Below are 15,109 nucleotides of genomic sequence, written 5' to 3'. Positions count from 1 at the left end.
TGTGAGGCTTCTTACTGTGTTTACCCCAGTCCAACGCCGGCATCTCCACTTCAAAAGCACAGACTCATCCCTGTGCAAAACCTTCACTGAAAAGCGACTGAAGAGAGATAGAGAAAGGGGGAGGAAAGGCAGGATTTGAGAATCTCCAGAGAGAAATGGAGAAAGATGGCACGTGGAGGAGAGAAAGGGAAAGGGAGAGAAAGAAGAGAGTGGAGGGAAAAGGGAAAGAGAGATGGAGTGGAAAAAAGGACCAGTTGGAGAGGGAGAGGCTGAGATTCGGAGACAATAAATCACCAGGAGAGACGAGACAGATTTATTTTGTTAATTCACAATAACACACAGGTTAAGCCCCACAGTACTGAGAATTAATGTCAAGTTACTGAAGGAATTTGTCATCCAACACAAAGAGAACCCAAGGGTCAGTGTGGCACAATTCCCTCCCCCACCTCTGTAATATTGAAGTTTCAGACGGTCGTCCATTCAATAGCTGATGTGTACGAGATAGTCACCAGATTGCAGCTTCTGGTAAATGTGCACTGCTCGAGGCTAGTACAACATCCACAATCATCTACACGGTCTCTGATAAATAAATCTGGCTATGAATGTTTGTACATTAAATACAGTTACAGGATATCAGAAAGGGGTGGCACAGTGGGTAGCACTGTTGCCTCACAGCACCAGGGACCTGGGTTCAATTCCCGGCTTGGGTCACTGTCTGTGTGGAGTTTGCACATTCTCCCCGTGTCTGCGTGGGTTTCCTCCGGGTGCTCCGGTTTCCTCCCACAGTCCAAAGATGTGCGGGTTAGGGGGATTGGCCAGGGTAAATTGCCCCTTAGTGTCCCAGGATGTGTAGGTTCGAGGGATTAGCACAGTAAATATGCGGGGTTGTGGGATTGGGCCTGGGTGGGATTGATGTTGGTGCAGACTCAATGGGCCGAATGGCCTCCTTCTGCACTCTGGGGATTCTATGAAATAAAGACGTGATTTTAATGTAAAGTGAACCATTTTTCAATGCAACTTAATTTCATACCAACTCTGTGTGGGTGGCTTCAGGTCTCCAGGAACCGATTGAAGCAGTATTCAGCAATCTGAATACCATAGTGAGGCTCCGGGGGTGGGCACTGGCTGAACCCTCTGAAGATAACAGATACCAATGACTACAGCACTGTATTGCCACTCGGAGACTGTGTCCCATTCAATCAGCCTCACTGACGCCGCTCAATGACAACTTTACTCCTGTGCCATGTTTAACTGTAACACTGTTAAACTCGAGATCAAAAGTCAGGCATGATCTACTCAGAGAGACAATACATGACGACAGCCACTGCTTGCCCAATCACACAGTTCCCTGTGTTTTTACCCACAATCTGCACAGTGCCATTACTGGGGGGGTGGGGGTCACACTCGATTCCCGTGACCCACTGGGGATATGGAGGCTGACATATTGATTGGAAATTACAAACTCCTTGTGTCCAGTGTGGGGTCCACTTTGGACTCAGACATACTGGGAAAGATGGGATGGGTACTTAATCGTCATAGTTACCTGATCCTGATCTGCTTCCTCTGGTGAACCAAATCGAGCCATAGTTACTGGTTAGTCAATGGAGGGGCTTCCTTTGACTGAAGGGTTCACTCTGGGGTCCAAGCAGCAAAACAACAGCGATAAAGACAGAGGGAGACCACAGGACACAGGCAGAGAGAGAGGTTACTGCAAAAATACTGTGTGTTAGCAACTGGTGGGGAGGGCAGAGAGCCGGTGCAGGAGGATGCTGTAGTGTTGCCACGGTGGAAGATACTGTTTGTGGTCGTTAGGATAGATGTTGCTGGGGGAATAGTCTGCAGGGTTGTCATGGTGAACTGTACATTCCAACAAAAAAGGCACATAAATTCCACTTCCTGGTTGTGAGGAGGAATTCTGCAGGTTTGTCAAACTCTGGACAAAAGTAGATTGGAACCAGACCCATCGATGCTGCCCAGGTTCAGGAATCCTCTCCAGACACAGCTTCGGGAATCCTGTCCATCCCCAGTCCCGGGAATCCTCTCCAGCCCCAGCAATCCTCTCCAGACACAGATCCATCCCCAGTCCCGGGAATCCTCTCCAGCCCCGGGAATCCTCTCCAGACACAGATCCATCCCCAGCCCCGGGAATCCTGCCCTGACACAGCTCCAGCCCCAGGCCTGAAGGGAAATCTCGAAACCTGCGCTGTTTTACAAATCAAACATCAATTTGGGAAGATCAACGCATTCAACCTGTACCAGTGCCCAGTTTCACAATGAACCCCCGATAGAGGCCACACACTGGGGACTGGTTGGATCTCGGTTACCTGGAGGATGTTACTGGCCAACTCTCAACCTGGAGGGGGGAGAGCGAGAGGGGGAGCAGTGAGGAAGGGGGGGGGGGGGGGTGTTATGGCAGGAAGCAAGACAGCCAGTGGAGACGGGGAAACAGGGGAGGGTGTCGGATTGTGTGTGTGGGGGGGGGGGGGGGGGAGGGATATGGTTGAAGGGAGGGGTCTGGGGGATTTGAGGGGTTTTGGGAATGGGGTTTGAGGGGTTTTGGGAAGGGGGGTTTGAGGGGTTTTGGGAAGGGGGGGTTTGAGGGGTTTTGGGAAGGGGGGTTTGAGGGGTTTGGGAAGGGGGGTTTGAGGGGTTTTGGGAAGGGGGGGTTTGAGGGTTTGGGAAGGGGGGTTGAGGGGTTTTGGGAAGGGGGGTTTGAGGGGTTCTGGGGAGGGGTTTGAGGGGTTCTGGGGAGGGGGTTTGAGGGGTTCTGGGGAGGGGGTTTGAGGGGTTCTGGGGAGGGGGTTTGAGGGGTTCTGGGGAGGGGGTTTGAGGGGTTCTGGGGGAGGGGTTTGAGGGGTTCTGGGGAGGGGGTTTGAGGGGTTCTGGGGAGGGGGTTTGAGGGGTTCTGGGGAGGGGTTTGAGGGTTCTGGGGAGGGGTTTGAGGGTTCTGGGGAGGGGGTTTGAGGGGTTCTGGGAGGGGGTTTGAGGGGTTCTGGGAGGGGTTTGAGGGGTTCTGGGGAGGGGGTTTGAGGGGTTCTGGGGAGGGGGTTTGAGGGGTTCTGGGGAGGGGGTTTGAGGGGTTTTGGGGAGGGGGTTTGAGGGGTTTGGTGAGGGGTTTGAGGGGTTCTGGGAGGGGGTTTGAGGGGTTCTGGGGAGGGGTTTGAGGGGTTCTGGGGAGGGGGTTTGAGGGGTCTGGGGAGGGGGTTTGAGGGGTTCTGGGGAGGGGGTTTGAGGGGTTCTGGGGAGGGGGTTTGAGGGGTTCTGGGGAGGGGGTTTGAGGGGTTCTGGGGAGGGGTTTGAGGGGTTTTGGGAGGGGGTTTGAGGGGTTCTGGGGAGGGGGTTTGAGGGGTTCTGGGGAGGGGGTTTGAGGGGTTTGGGGAGGGGGTTTGGAGGGGGTTGGTTCTGGGAGGGGTTTGAGGGGTTCTGGGGAGGGGGTTTGAGGGGTTTTGGGAGGGGGTTTGAGGGGTTTTGGTCGCAGGCTCACTCACTGGCACATGAATTTTAATTGTTCTTATTGGCAGTTTTGATATTAGTGTAAATAGTCCCAGAGTTCAGCTGGAGTCCAATCCTTGGAGTTTTTATGGAGTTTGCGATCCAGAGCGTTTGGGTATAATGAACCGAGGAGAGACTGAACCCCTTTCTTAACACTGGAGCCAACTCTCCTGGCGACAGAATCGGCACACGGCACAGTCAGCGTATTGCCAAGACCCGGGGGACGGGCGTCCAAGCATTTCTGATAGCGCAGCTGCAAAACAGGAAGAGGAAATCCAAAATCAATGAGAGGGTTCATGGAGGCCCTCACACCCCGTCACACACTGCAACCACTCTGCCACTTCACCCTTTCCCCAACCAACTCTGTCCTCCCTCCAACTGGTAGTCATGGTGTGGAGATGGACTGGGGTAAACACAGTAAGAAGTCTCACAACACCAGGTTAAAGTTCAACAGGTTTATTTGGTAGCACCAGCCACTAGCTTTCGGAGCGCTGCCCCTTCATCAGGTGGGTGGGAGTTCTGTTCACAAACAGGGCAAATAAAGACACAAACTCAATTTACAGCATAATGGTTGGAATGCGAGTCTTTACAGGTAATCAAGTCTTAAAGGTACAGACAATGTGAGTGGAGAGAGGATTAAGCACAGGTTAAAGAGATGTGTATTGTGTCCAGAGAGGACAGTTAGTGAGATTTTGCAAGCCCAGGCAAGTCATGGGGGCTACAGATAGTGTGACATGAACCCAAGATCCCGGTTGAGGCCGTCCTCATGTGTGCGGAACTTGGCTATCAGTCTCTGCTCAGAGACTCTGCGTTGTCATGTGTCGTGAAGGCCGCCTTGGAGAACGCTTCCCCGAAGATCAGAGGCCGAAGGTCACGGGCATTCAGCCTCTGATCTTCGGGGAAGCGTTCTCCAAGGCGGCCATCACGACACATGCCAACGCAGAGTCGCTGAGCAGAGACTGATAGCCAAGTTCCGCACACATGAGGACGGCCTCAACCGGGATCTTGGGTTCATGTCACACTATCTGTAACCCCCATGACTTGCCTGGGCTTGCAAAATCTCACTAACTGTCCTGTCTGGAGACAATACACATCTCTTTAACCTGTGCTTAATGCTCTCTCCACTCACATTGTCTGTACCTTTAAGACTTGATTACCTGTAAAGACTCGCATTCCAACCATTATGCTGTAAATTGAGTTTGTGTCTTTATATGCCCTGTTTGTGAACAGAACTCCCACTCACCTGACGAAGGAGCAGTGCTCCGAAAGCTTGTGTGGCTTTTGCTACCAAATAAAGCTGTCGGACTTTAACCTGGTGTTGAGAGACTTCTTACTGTGTCTCTCTCCAACTGCCAGCCCCTTACACCGAGCCCCTCCCACAATCCCGATATCTGCAGCACCCCCCCGCCCGTCTCCAACAACCCCCTGCACCCCCCCGCCCACTGCAGCAAACCCCCCCCGCCCTCTCCAGCAAACCCCCCCGCCCTCTCCAGAAATCCCCCCCACCCTCTCCAGCAAACCTCCCCCCGCCCTCTCCAGCAAACCCCCCCCGCCCTCTCCAGCAAACCCCCCCCGCCCTCTCCAGCAAACCCCCCCCGCCCTCTCCAGCAAACCCCCCCCGCCCTCTCCAGCAAACCCCCCCGCCCTCTCCAGCATACCCCCCCCCCACCCTCTCGAGCAAACCCCCCCCCGCCCTCTCCAGCAACCCCCCCCCCCACCAGCAAACCCCCCCCCCCTCTCCAGCCCCCCCCCCCCCCCCCCCCCCCCCCCCACCCTCTCCAGCACCCCACCAAGCCCCTCACCATGCAGGCTGCCTGTACAGCCTCTATAGGCCAGCAGCGTTAGGTTCACACCAAAACATGTGACAGTCAAACTGGTCTGGACCGGTCGCCATGATGAAGGGCGAAGGAATGGACATCTCGACCAACACCCATAAAGGACAGAAAACGCACTCGGCATTCCGACACAATCTCCTCACTCTGAAAATTAAACAGCAAAACAGTACCATCAATGGAGGCAGAGAAACAGGGGGACCAGGAGGAACAGATTACCTGGGGGCCGGGGGGGAGGTGAGGAGAGTGTACATGGGGGTGTGGGAGGGGGAATGGGTGGGGAGAGTCAGTGATGGGGGAGAGTGGACATGGGGGTGTGGGAGGGGGAATGGGAGGGAGAGTCAGTGATGGGGAGAGTGGACATGGGGGTGTGGGAGGGGGAATGGGTGGGGAGAGTCAGTGACGGGGGAGAGTGGACATGGGAATGTTGCTTGTTGTAAGAATGCCCATTTCTCATCATATTTTCCCAGTAAGTTTCAAATTGTACAACAGAGTCCTGTTCAGTGTGTAGATATCTCACAGAGATAAAGGGTCGGAGCCCACAGTGTTTGTGCTGGTGACTGAGATACGTCTGTTATCTGCATTACCGGAAAGCCTGTGGCTCGCTGGACAGTCGCAATCCTCTTACCTCCTCATTGATGATAGTGAGAGTCGCTGAGGCCACATTCACGATAACTGGCAGCCAGCTCTGCTTGCTGCTGCTGAGGATCGTGTTCTCCAGCGCGCTGTTAATCACATCCATACCTTGGGAAGCAGATCACAGCAATGAGTTATCTCAGGAACACGAGGCCACTCGGCCCCTCAAGCCTGTTCCCCCATTCAGCACAATCATGGCTAATCATCTACTCAACTCCATCTTTCTGAAATGTCACAACTCCATGAGTGAAGAAATTCCTTCTCATCTTAGTCCTAATCGATCAGCCCCTTTTCCTGAGACTGTGGCCCATGTTCCCACAGGGGCGGCACGGTAGCACAGCGGTTACCACTGCTGCTTCACAGCTCCAGGGACCTGGGTTCGATTCCCAGCTTGGGTCACTGTCTGTGTGGAGTTTGCACATTCTCCTCGTGTCTGCGTGGGTTTCCTCCGGGTGCTCCGTTTCCTCCACAGTCCAAAGATGTGCGGGTTAGGTTGATTGGCCATGGAAAAAAATTGCCCCTTAGTGTCCTGAGATGCGTAGGTTAGAGGGATTAGCAGGTAAATGTGTAGGGATATGGGGGTAGGGCCTGGATGGGATTGTGGTCGGTGCAGACTCGATGGGCCAGGTGGCCTCTTTCTGCACTGTAGGGTTTCTATGATTCCCCCAACTCAGGGGAACGCCCTCCCAGCAGCTTTTTGGTGAGCCCTCACTGGATTCAACCCTCAGGTATAACTACTATTCATAATATTATAACGAGGAACAAAGAAAGGTACCGCACAGGAACAGGCCCTTCGGCCCTCCAAGCCTGTGCCGATCATGATGCCCCAACTAAAAAACACCTTCTGCCCTTACCCGGTCCGTATCTCTCTATTCCCTCCCTGTTCATGCCCCCACCCAGATGCCTCTTAACTGTTGCTAATATGCCCGCTTCCACCATGTACAAGGCATGGTTAGTAAATTTGCGGATGATACTAAATTAGGAGGTATTGTTGATAGCGAAGAAGGTTCTCAGAAATGACAGGGGGATCTTGCTCAGTTAGGGAAGTGGGCCAAGGATGGGCAAATGGATTTCAATACAGGTAAGTCTGAGGTGTTGCATTTTGGAAATCAAACCAGGATAGGGCTTATACAGTGAATGGTCCTGGGGAGTGTAGAGGAACAGAGGGACCTAGGACTACAAGCACATAGTTCATTAAAAGCGGCATCACAGGTAGGCAGAGTGGTGAAGAAGGCGATTAGCTCACTGGCCTTCATCAGTCAGGGCATTGAGTATAAAAGTTGGGACATTGTGTTACACTTGTATTAGTCATTGGTGAAGCCTTGGAGTATTGTGGACAGTTTTGGTCACCCTGTTATAGGAAAGACATTGATAAACTGGAAAGAGCACAGAGAATATTTACCAGGATGTTGCCAGGACTCGTGGGCCTGAGTTATAGGGAGCGGTTGGCCAGGTTAGGGCTTTAATCCTTGGTACGTAGGAGAATGAGGGGTGACCTTATTGAGGTACATAAAATCATGAGGAGCATCGATAGGATGAACGCACATCGTCTTTTTCCCAGGGAAGGGGAATTGGAAACTAGAAGGCACAGGTTTAAGGTGAAAGGGCAAAGATTTAAAAGGGACCGGAGGGGCAATTTCTTCACACAGAGGGTGATGCGGATATGGAATGAGCTGCCAGAGAAAAAGGTTGAGGCAGGTTCAATAGCAACATTTAAAAAGCATTTGGATAAGTGCATGGATGGGTCAGGATTAGAGGGATATGGGCCAAATGCCGGCAATTGGGACGAGCTGGGAGGGCACCATGGTCGGCTTGGACTGGTTGGGCTGAAGGGCCTGTTTCCGTGCTGTATTGCTCTATGACACGCTCTGGCAGTGTGTTCCCTTCAGTCTCATACTATCCTTATCATCATTAGTTCCCCCACAGACAGGTCACTTCCCCCCCACAGTCCTTGTTTCTCACTCTTTAGGGAAGATGGTGGCATTAATGTCACTGGACTAGTAATTCAGAGGTCCAGGCTAATGCTCTGGGAGTTCAAATCCCGCCGTGGCAGCTGGTGGAGTTTTAATTCAATCAATTAATTGGGAAAGAGTTGCTAATCTCAGTAATTACAGCTTCAAAGCTATCACTGAGTGTTGTAAAAACCACTAATACACTTTAGGGAAGGAAATCTGCCATCCATACCCGGTCTGGCCTACGAGCGGAAGAACTTCTCCAGTGATAAACAGGAGGGAGAGCAGCCACTAGAGGCTGCAGATGGAGCATTCTGGGAGAAGTCAGAATGATCTGGACAGGTTGGGTGAGTGGGCAAATCAATGGCAGATGCAGTATAATTTGGAGAAGTGTGAGGTTATTCACTTTGGAAGCAAAAACAAGGCGGCAGATTACTACCTGATGGATGTAAATTGGGAGAGGAGAGTGTGCAGCGGGACCTGGGTATCCTCGTGCACCAGTCACTGAAGGTAAGCATGCAGGTGCAGCAGGCGGTAAAGAAGGCAGATGGTATGTTGGCCTTCATTGCGAGAGGTTTCGAGTACAGGAGCAGGGATGTGTTGTTGCAATTATACAGGGCCTTGGTGAAGCCACACCGAGAGAATTGTGTGCAGTTTTGGTCTCCTTTTCTGAGGAAGGATGTTCTTACTCTCGAGGGAGTGCAGTGAAGGATTACCAGGCTGATCCCAGGGATCGCGGGACTGATGTATGAGGAGAGATTGACTAGGTTAGGATTATTTTCGCTGGAGTTTAAACAAAGGACGTCAGGGTGACCTCTGCTCCATCTGCAGCCTCTACTACTACCTCTGGCAGCTTGTTCCAGACACTCACCACCCTGTGTGTGAAAGAATTGCCCCTCTGGACACTTTTGTATCTCTCCCCTCACCTTAAACCTATGCCCTCTAGTTTTAGACTCCCCTACCTTTGGGAAAAGATATTGACTATCCAGCTGATCTGTGCCTCTCATTATTTTATAGACCTCTATAAGGTCACCCCTCAGCCTCCTACGCTCCAGAGAAAAAAGTCCCAGTCTATTCAACCTCTCCTCATAACTCAATCCATCAAGTCCCGGTAGCATCCTAGTAAATCTTTTCTGCACTCTTTCTAGTTTAATAATATCCTTTCTATAATAGGCTGACCAGAATTGCACACAGTATTCCAAGTGTGGCCTTACCAATGTCTTGTACAACTTCAACAAAACATTCCAACTCCTGTATTCAATGTTCTAACCGATGAAACCAAGCATGCCGAATGCCTTCTTCACCACTCTGTCCACCTGTGACTCCACTTTCAAGGAGCTATGAACATGTATCTCTAGATCTCTTTGTTCTGTAACTCTCCCCAATGCCCTATCATTAACTGAGTAAGTCCTGCCCTGGTTCAATCTACCAAAATGCATCACCTCGCATTTATCTAAATTAAACTCCATCTGCCATTCGTCAGCCCACTGGCCCAATTGATCAAGATTCCGTTGCAATTGGAGATAACTTTCTTCACTGTCTACTATGCCACCAATCTTAGTGTCATCCGCAAACTTACTAACCATGCCTCCTATATTCTCATCCAAATCATTAATATAGATGATAAACAACAGTGGACCCAGCACTGATCCCTGAGGCACACCGCTGGTCACAGGCCTCCAGTTTGAAAAACAATTCTCGAAAACCACCCTCGGGCTTCTGTCAAGAAGCCAATTTTGTATCCATTTAGATACCTCACCCTGAATCCCGTGAGATTTAACCTCATGCAACAACCTACCATGCGGTACCTTGTCAAAGGCCATGCTAAAGTCCATGTAGACAACACCAACTGCACTGCCCTCATCTACCTTCTTGGTTACCCCTTCAAAAAACTTAATTAAATTAGTGAGACATGATTTTCCACTCACAAAGCCATGCTGACTGTCCCAAATCAGTCCTTGCATCTCTAAATACCTGTAGATCCTGTCTCTCAAAATACCTTACAACAACTTACCCACCACAGATGTGAGGCTCACCGGCCTGTAGTTCCCAGGCTTTTCCCTGCAGCCCTTTTTAAACAAAGGCACAACATTTGCCACTCTCCAATCTTCAGGCACCTCACCCGTGACTATCGATGATTCAAATATCTCGGCTAGGGGACCTGCAATTTCCTCCCGAGCCTCCCACAATGTCCTGGGATAGACTTCATCAGGTCCCGGGGATTTATCTACCTTGAAGCGCTTTAAGACTTCCAGCACCTCCTTCTCTGTAATGTGTGCACTCCTCAAGACAACATTATTTATTTCCCCAGATTTGCTTTTATTTTTTACATTCTTCAGTTATTTATGGCTCTCCATTGCAGAAGCTGAATTCTCACTCTTGAAGGGTATTAACCGCTTGTTTCGGTATGACATTAGTATCACCTCCCCCGATCCTCTGTTGCAATGACAGGTTTGTCTAGTTTACTGTAGACTCTGTCTCACCTCAGTGATGTCAGCCTTACCCAAATCGAGAATCACAGTAACTGACTCACCTTTCTCCAGATTCATCACCATACCGAACCCAATCACTGCTCACACACTGTTCACTTGTTAATTAAAACTAGCTGATTACTCATTACTAACCCAAGGACATATTGTCCTTGAGGGGAAGGGGACGCGGGGGGAGGAGGGGAAGGGGACGCGGGGGGAGGAGGGGAAGGGGACGTGGGGGAGGAGGGGAAGGGGACGCGGGGGGAGGAGGGGAAGGGGACGCGGGGGGAGGAGGGGAAGGGGACGCGGAGGGAGGAGGGGAAGGGGACGCGGAGGGAGGAGGGGAAGGGGACGCGGGGGGAGGAGGGGAAGGGGACGCGGGGGGAGGAGGGGAAGGGGACGCGGGGGGAGGAGGGGAAGGGGACGCGGGGGGAGGAGGGGAAGGGGACGCGGGGGGAGGAGGGGAAGGGGACGCGGGGGGAGGAGGGGAAGGGGACGCGGGGGGAGGGGGGGGAAGGGGACGCGGGGGGGAGGGGGGGAAGGGGACGCGGGGGGAGGAGGGGAAGGGGACGCGGGGGGAGGAGGGGAAGGGGACGCGGGGGGAGGAGGGGAAGGGGACGCGGGGGGAGGAGGGGAAGGGGACGCGGGGGGAGGAGGGGAAGGGGACGCGGGGGGAGGAGGGGAAGGGGACGCGGGGGGAGGAGGGGAAGGGGACGCGGGGGGAGGAGGGGGAAGGGGACGCGGGGGGAGGAGGGGAAGGGGACGCGGGGGGGGAGGAGGGGAAGGGGACGCGGGGGGAGGAGGGGAAGGGACGCGGGGGGGAGGAGGGGAAGGGGACGCGGGGGGGAGGAGGGGAAGGGGACGCGGGGGGGAGGAGGGAAGGGGACGCGGGGGGGAGGAGGGGAAGGGACGCGGGGGGGAGGAGGGGAAGGGGACGCGGGGGGAGGAGGGGACGCGGGGGGGAGGAGGGGAAGGGGACGCGGGGGGAGGGGGGAAGGGGACGCGGGGGGAGGAGGGGAAGGGGACGCGGGGGGAGGAGGGGAAGGGGACGCGGGGGGAGGAGGGGAAGGGGACGCGGGGGGAGGAGGGGAAGGGGACGCGGGGGGAGGAAGGGGGAAGGGGACGCGGGGGGGAGGAGGGGAAGGGGACGCGGGGGGAGGAGGGGAGTCTTAGGTCGGGATTTTACTGCTGCTTTACATCTGTTTTGTGGTGGGAATGTGTCGTATAATCTGGTGTAAAGCGGCCAGCGCGAATGGCGCCGATTTTTGTGACTGGTGGGATTTCACGGCAGCTGGATTTCTGTCCTGAACTCTCGCTGGAAATGGGCGAGAGGCTGGTTGTTTAAAATTGATGTTTCTGATCATTTTCGTGTATTTCGTCAGCACTCAGTTGTCCCAGCTTCCTCGCTTTCACAGCTCGCCTCATAGGTTCTCTCCGGCGAGGAAAACCCCTCCTCCCCATGATCACGGGGCAATGCCAGCCCGGCACCTACAGGGGTGGTGCCAGGGGAGGGGGTTAAAGGAAGCGGGGTCAATGGAGGCGGGTCATGGGAGGGTAAGGGGGCCCGCCGCCATTCTGCACGAAATTAATGGGGGAGGGAGGGGGGTCCACAATCGCTGTGGGATAGAGGGGCGTGCACGATCGTTAGGGGAGGGAGGAGTGGCCACGATCGGTGGGGGAGGTGGGGGGGGGGGGGGGGGGGGGGTCGCTGGGGCTGCATCTCAGGCCACGGGCCCCGTGATTGCCATGGGGGGAGGCAGGGAGCTGCTTGATGCTGCACATGCCCAATCCCTCCCTTTACAGGCTGCCAGGTGCTTTAAGCCCCGCCCACAGCCTCTCTGGCCAGAAAGGGAGAGGTTGTGGGCGGGGCTTACTTGAGAAAGGATACACTGGGCACTGGAGGGGGTGCAGAGGAGATTCACTAGGTTGATTCGGAGTTGAGAGGGTTGGCTTATGAGGAGAGACTGAGTAGACTGGGGCTATACTCATTGGAATCCAGAAGAATGAGGGAGATTTTATAAAACATATAAGATTATGGAAGGGAGTAGATAAGATAGAAGCAGGGAAGTTGTTTCCACTGGCGGGTGAAACTAGAACTAGGGGGCATTGCCTCAAAGTAAGGGGAAGCAGATTTAGGACTGAGTTGAGGAGGAACTTCTTCACCCCAAAGGGTTGTGAATCTGTGGAATTCCCTGCCCAGTGAAGCAGTGAGGCTACCTCATTGAATGTTTTTAGGCAAGGATAGATAAATTTTGTACAGTAAAAGAAATTAATGGTTATGGTGAGCGGGTGGGTAAGTGGAGCTGAGTCCACAAAAAGATCAGCCATGATCTTATTGAATGGCGGGGCAGGCTCGAGGGGCCAGATGGCCCACTCCTAGTTCATATGTTCTTATTAAACAGACTCGTACAAATTGTTAAAGACAGAGTGCATAAGATTGGGCCTGAAAATGGAACCTGGAACTCTCCTAGTTTCACACCCACCCGACACTGACAAAAAATCTCGTAAAATTCCACCCTCAGAATCATAGGGGTTTACAGCATGGAAACAGGCCCTTCGGCCCAACCTGTCCATGCCACCCAGCTGTTACCACTAAGTTAGTCCGAATTGCCCTTGTTTGTCCCATATCCCTCCTATACCCTTCTTACCCATGTGACTGTCTAAATGCTTTTTCAAAGAACAAAATTGTATCCGCCTCTACTACTACCTCTGGCAGCTTGTTCCAGACACTCACCACCCTGTGTGTGAAAAAATTGCATCTCTCCCCTCTCACCTTAAACCTATGTCCTTTAGCTTAGACTCCCTGACCTTTGGGAAAAGATGTTGACTATCTAGCTCATCTATGCCCCCTCATTATTTTATAGACCTCTATAAGATCACCCTAAGCCTCCTACACTCCAGAGAAAAAGTCCCAGTCTATCCAGCCTCTCCTTACAACTCAAACCCAATGAAGTCTCGGTAGCATCCTAGTAAATCTTTTCTGCACTCTTTCTAGTTTAATAATATCCTTTCTATAATAGGGTGACCAGAATTGCACACAATATTCCAAGTGTGGCGTTACCAATGTCTTGTACAACTTCAACAAGACGTCCCAACCCCTGTATTCAATGTTCTAACGATGAAACCAAGCATGCCGAATGCCTTCTTCACCACTCTGTCCACCTGTGACTCCATTTTGAAGGAGCTATGAACATGTACCCCTAGATATCTTTGTTCTGTAACTCTCCCCAACGCCCTACCATTAACTGAGTAAGTCCTGTCCTTGTTCAATCTACCAAAATGCATCACCTCACATTTATCTAAATTAAACTCCATCTGCCATTCGTCAGCCCACTGGCCCAATTGATCGAGATCCTGTTGCAATCCTAGATAACCTTCTTCACTGCCCACTATGCCACCAATCTTGGTGTCATCTGCAAACTTACTAAACATGCCTCCTAAATTCTCATCTAAATCATTAATATAAATGACAAATAACAGTGGACCCAGCACTGATCCCTGAGGCACACCGCTGGTCACAGGCCTCCAGTTTGAAAAACAACCCTCAACAACCACCCTCTGGCTTCTGTCATCAAGATGTGGAGATGTCGGCGTTGGACTGGGGTAAACACAGTAAGAAGTTTAACAACACCAGGTTTAAAGTCCAACAGGTTTATTTGGTAGCAAAAGCCACACAAGCTTTCGGAGCTCCAAGCCCCTTCTTCAGGTGAGTGGGAATTCTGTTCGTAAACAAGGCATATAAAGACACAGACTTAATTTACATGAATAATGGTTGGAATGCGAATACTTACAGCTAATCAAGTCTTTAAGATACAAACAACGTGAGTGGAGAGAGCATCAAGACAGACTAAAAAGATGTGTATTGTCTCCAGACAAGACAGCCAGTGAAACTCTGCAGGTCCAGGCAACTGTGGTAGTTACAAATAGTGTGACATGAACCCAATATCCCGGTTGAGGCCATCCTCGTGTGTGCGGAACTTGGCTATCAGTTTCTGCTCAGCGACTCTGCGCCGTCATGTGTCGCGAAGGCTGCCTTGGAGAACGCTTACCTGAATATCAGAGGCTGAATGCCCGGTGACCGCTGAAGTGCTCCCCAACAGGAAGAGAACAGTCCTTGCCTGGTGATTGTCGAGCGGTGTTCATTCATCCGTTGTCGCAGCGTCTGCATAGTTTCCCCAATGTACCATGCCTCCCACTCCTCCCCCCTGCTCCCCCTCCTCCCCCCCCGCTAGGCATGGTACATTGGGGAAACTATGCAGACGCTGCGACAACGGATGAATGAACACCGCTCAACAATCACCAGGCAAGACTGTTCTCTTCCTGTTGGGGAGCACTTCAGCGGTCACGGGCATTCGGCCTCTGATTAGTTGTAAGTATTCGCATTCCAACCATTATTCATGTAAATTGAGTTTGTGTCTTTATATGCCCTGTTTGTGAACAGAATTCCCACTCACCTGAAGAAGGGGCTTGGAGCTCCGAAAGCTTGTGCGGCTTTTGCTACCAAATAAACCTGTTGGACTTTAACCTGGTGTTGTTAAACTTCTTATTCTGTCATCAAGCCAGTTTTGTATCCAATTGGCTACCTCAACCTGGATCCCGTGAGATTTAACCTTATGCAACAACCTACCATGCGATACCTTGTCGAGGGGGGAGTGGGGGAGCGGAGGAGGAGGGAGGAGGGGGGAGCGGAGGAGGAGGGGGAGCGAGGGGGGGGGGGAGGAGGGGG

At 52.5% G+C, this 15,109-nt stretch overlaps 1 pseudogene across 1 annotated transcript in view; it reads right to left on the bottom strand.

Moving 5' to 3' along the window:
• Positions 1–3,423: 3,423 nt before the first annotated feature.
• LOC144499957 (amyloid beta precursor protein binding family B member 1-like) overlaps positions 3,424–15,109 on the bottom strand; it is a 106,678-nt pseudogene continuing 94,992 nt past the window's right edge. The window contains exons 11-13 of the transcript XR_013498910.1: positions 5,953–6,068; positions 5,295–5,471; positions 3,424–3,745 (exon numbers count right to left, since the gene is read on the bottom strand). The product of XR_013498910.1 is annotated as an amyloid beta precursor protein binding family B member 1-like (transcript). The remainder of the gene's footprint in view (positions 3,746–5,294; positions 5,472–5,952; positions 6,069–15,109) is intronic.

Source organism: Mustelus asterias, chromosome 10 (assembly GCF_964213995.1).
Source record: "Mustelus asterias chromosome 10, sMusAst1.hap1.1, whole genome shotgun sequence".
Lineage (NCBI taxonomy): Eukaryota > Metazoa > Chordata > Chondrichthyes > Carcharhiniformes > Triakidae > Mustelus > Mustelus asterias.
The sequence above is the reverse complement of the archived record's forward strand: the minus strand, read 5'-3'. Positions and strand labels throughout refer to the sequence as shown.